The following is a 3269-nucleotide window of genomic DNA, read 5'->3' as shown; positions in this document are numbered from 1 at the left end:
AAATACTTTTCGATTGAAAGTTTTTTTTTCAAATAATGAACAACAATGTTTGGGTTATTACTTACTTACTATATTAATATAGTTGTATTTGATTATTCCCAGTTCTGTTTCACTGTATGTCTATCGGCTGAGGTATAATCTATACTAGTAATGGCCAATTTACACCAATTAAATAATTATGGAGTTTCATAACAGAAGTTATTTGTTTCGCTTTATCATATTTAAAAAATACATATGTTTATATTTCAATCGGTTGTCTATGCTATGATGAATTAGGAAACGTTTTACTTCATATATCCATGTCATATAAAACTATTGAAAACTCAGTTCCTCTTTTCGAATACCCTGACCATAAAGGTTCAAGTTCTCATGGTTTATACACAATGAATTTAACCATGGTTTCGCGCTTTTAAAAATTGTTATTTTTTTCGATATTTTAATAAAACTTCAAGTCTGGTAACAAAGATATGAGACATAAAACAAAGGATGAGCAGAACAAGAACGATAAGTATGCAAGAATGCGAACAGAAGGCAGTACAATATCCATGAGTGTACATCCTTAATGAAGATTGCGAAGGTTATCGTCGTAACTGTTAGATATTGCTGTTGCATGCAAGGCTATGGGACACTTTGTTCCACTATAGGCCTTATGGCATGACACAACTACGGAAGAATGGAATAGATGTGAAAAATCAAGGGAATATACCACAAGAAAACAAAAAGCGTGAACAATACAGTTTTGTCATTGATGTATTTGTTTTCTCTTTTCATCAACCCAACAATAAATTTCCATCCATGAAAATCAAATAATTGGGCCTGTTGAGGTACTCTTCTATAAATCATTTTTTCGATAGTTGGGTTGTTTTCTTCAAGTTATACTCCATTAGAAGAAAAACGCATGTTGTCATTTATTATATAATATGTATTATATTATTATTAGAGTAGATACATTATTCTATCAAATAGAAACATCGCGTATACGCTGTGAAGGACAAGTGTCGTGTTGGAGCGTTAAGGTGACTTGAAGTTCGAGTTTTTTTAAAAATATAACCGTGCCGTTTGCAAAGTTGCAATTAATGCATTTTGGAAAAATTTTAATTTGTCTCTATGTATACAATAGTAGTAGATGTAAAATTCGAAAACTAGTCCATTACACCACACATCCTTGTGCTGCTGAGTATTCCTTAGTTGATGACCCACGATGTGCTCAAAATATAATCCGATTTTCGGCACCATATATATTTTCTGGTCTGAAACCTGTCATCATTGCGATGACACAGCAGATTGCCTGCCTCTTGCGGGATTGGAAGACGATGTTATGGCATGACCAGTTGCTAAGGACGCATGACGATCATCGTCAGTTTTGGAAACTTGTGTGGGCCTTCGTAAACAAGAGGCAGAGTGTGCACCTCACATCGGGTGACAACTTGTTGACGGCTGAGGAACAAGCGGAGCTTCTCGCTGCCAGGTATACCGCTAAGGAACAGTGCTCCCTCACCACAACCAAGCTCATCACCATCTCCAAATGAGAAGACAATCTTCTCTACCTTCAACCAGCTTGAGTCGACGCTGCGACTTACCAAGGGAAACCGGGCATCGGGAGAGGATGGTATACCTTCAATGCGGCTAAGGAGGGGCAAAGCATTTCTCCTCAACATCTTCAACGCATGCACGAGGATATCCTACTTCCCGACCATCTGGAAGCGAGCCATCGTTGTTCCTCTACTCAAGCCTGGTAAGAAGGGTGATGTGACTGAGAACTATCGGCCGAACAGCCTCCTCTCGGATATGAGAAAAATCTTCGAGAGGCTCATTCATCACCATTGATGAAGCACTGCAACGAAGAAGAAGTAATTCCGCCTGAGCAGACACATGGGTAGAAAAAGGAATCAAACATGAAATGACATCATTTATACTTATTTCTTTCTTATATTTTTCAACGGAGTGTACGAAAAAATATGTATATATATATATTATTTTTACTAAACCAAAAATAACCACAATATGATAATTTGAAAAAATATTAACCTACATTTAACTTTATTCTAACATATATGAACTAGATTGGTAGTTAAGGAGGGTGGGGAGGTCATTGATGTTTTTTAAATGCTCTGTGAATGGATGTGGGAAGGGAATTCATGAGCACGAATTTTTTGAAGTTTGTGCATCGGGATCACTTGTTTAAGGAATAATAAATTCTAACTTAAGTATTCAGATTAAATCACTTAAACATTAAGAATATATTCTAACTTAAGTATTCAGTAAGAATTATTATAATAAGTAATGTATTTCTTTATCTTTTCAGGTTAGTACATTTTTTGGATCGTTGACTTCAACAATTTCAGTTGTAAGTAATAAATTTTAAATTTTCCTTAGCGTTATTTGATTCCCATATATCAAGTAAAAAAAAATGTTAATTCTTAATTATTAGTAGAATAATTTACAATTTCTTAACAGCGAAAATTGCCACTAATGATAAACCATAAAAATAATTTATTTTTATGTTTTCTTGAAATTAACATATTAATTTAAATGATTTATTTTTTCTTAATTGGCAGAAAATATTCAACCATAACTGTTCTAGTTTTTTTTCATCATTCACGATGATATTCCATAGAACTTTTCTCCAAAAAATCATCTTATTATTGTCTCCATAAATTAAGTCATTATTTTTTAAAAATTTATTTATTGATATTTACAACTGTACATAAATACATCAAGTAAATTTGAGGAAATCTTAATGGTATGGTACAAGCATGTAGAGAAACTACCCATTATTTTAAAATCTTTTTTATTTTTGTTTGTAAATAATATCGACACTTAAAGAAAAAAAATTGTATGAAATATTATTTGTGATTTCATGAAAATATTATATGCTTAAAATATATGAGACCAAAACGTTGGGAACAAACAATTACGCATATTTTAATGAATGATAATTAATTTTATGTTATTAATTTGATAAAAAGTTATTAAAAATTACGATTAACTGTTTGGTCTTGTTACAAATTATTTTACAAAGTTCATATAGTTTTTGTTTTAATAGTTATATTATTTACTCTACAGTTTTAATACCAGCAATAGGCCTGTTTTAAAAGTAATAATCGATAACATTATTTATTACCCTTTATAAATTGATATAGTATCTAGTATCAAATATAATCAATTGGTTGTAAATGTATATTTTGTACTGACAATTTGGAGATACCGATCCTCAAATATGATGAATGTGTAGCAAAAATTACAATAATTGTTAAATAACATTAAAA

At 31.6% G+C, this 3269-nt stretch overlaps 1 protein-coding gene across 3 annotated transcripts in view; it reads left to right on the top strand.

Annotated features, from left to right (window-relative positions):
• The window catches only part of LOC106686120 (sodium-coupled monocarboxylate transporter 2), a 131231-nt gene that overhangs the window by 59720 nt on the left and 68242 nt on the right, over positions 1 to 3269 (top strand). The window contains exon 3 of one of the 3 annotated variants that reach the window (XM_014429277.3): positions 2306 to 2347. The exons of the other annotated variants lie outside the window; for them this stretch is intronic. The gene's annotated coding sequence lies outside the window, so the exon portion shown is untranslated. The remainder of the gene's footprint in view (positions 1 to 2305; positions 2348 to 3269) is intronic. 3 annotated transcript variants of the gene reach the window in all.

Source organism: Halyomorpha halys, unplaced genomic scaffold, assembly GCF_000696795.3.
Source record: "Halyomorpha halys isolate HHAL.00 unplaced genomic scaffold, Hhal_1.1 Scaffold34.1, whole genome shotgun sequence".
NCBI lineage: Eukaryota > Metazoa > Arthropoda > Insecta > Hemiptera > Pentatomidae > Halyomorpha > Halyomorpha halys.
The sequence above is the reverse complement of the archived record's forward strand: the minus strand, read 5'-3'. Positions and strand labels throughout refer to the sequence as shown.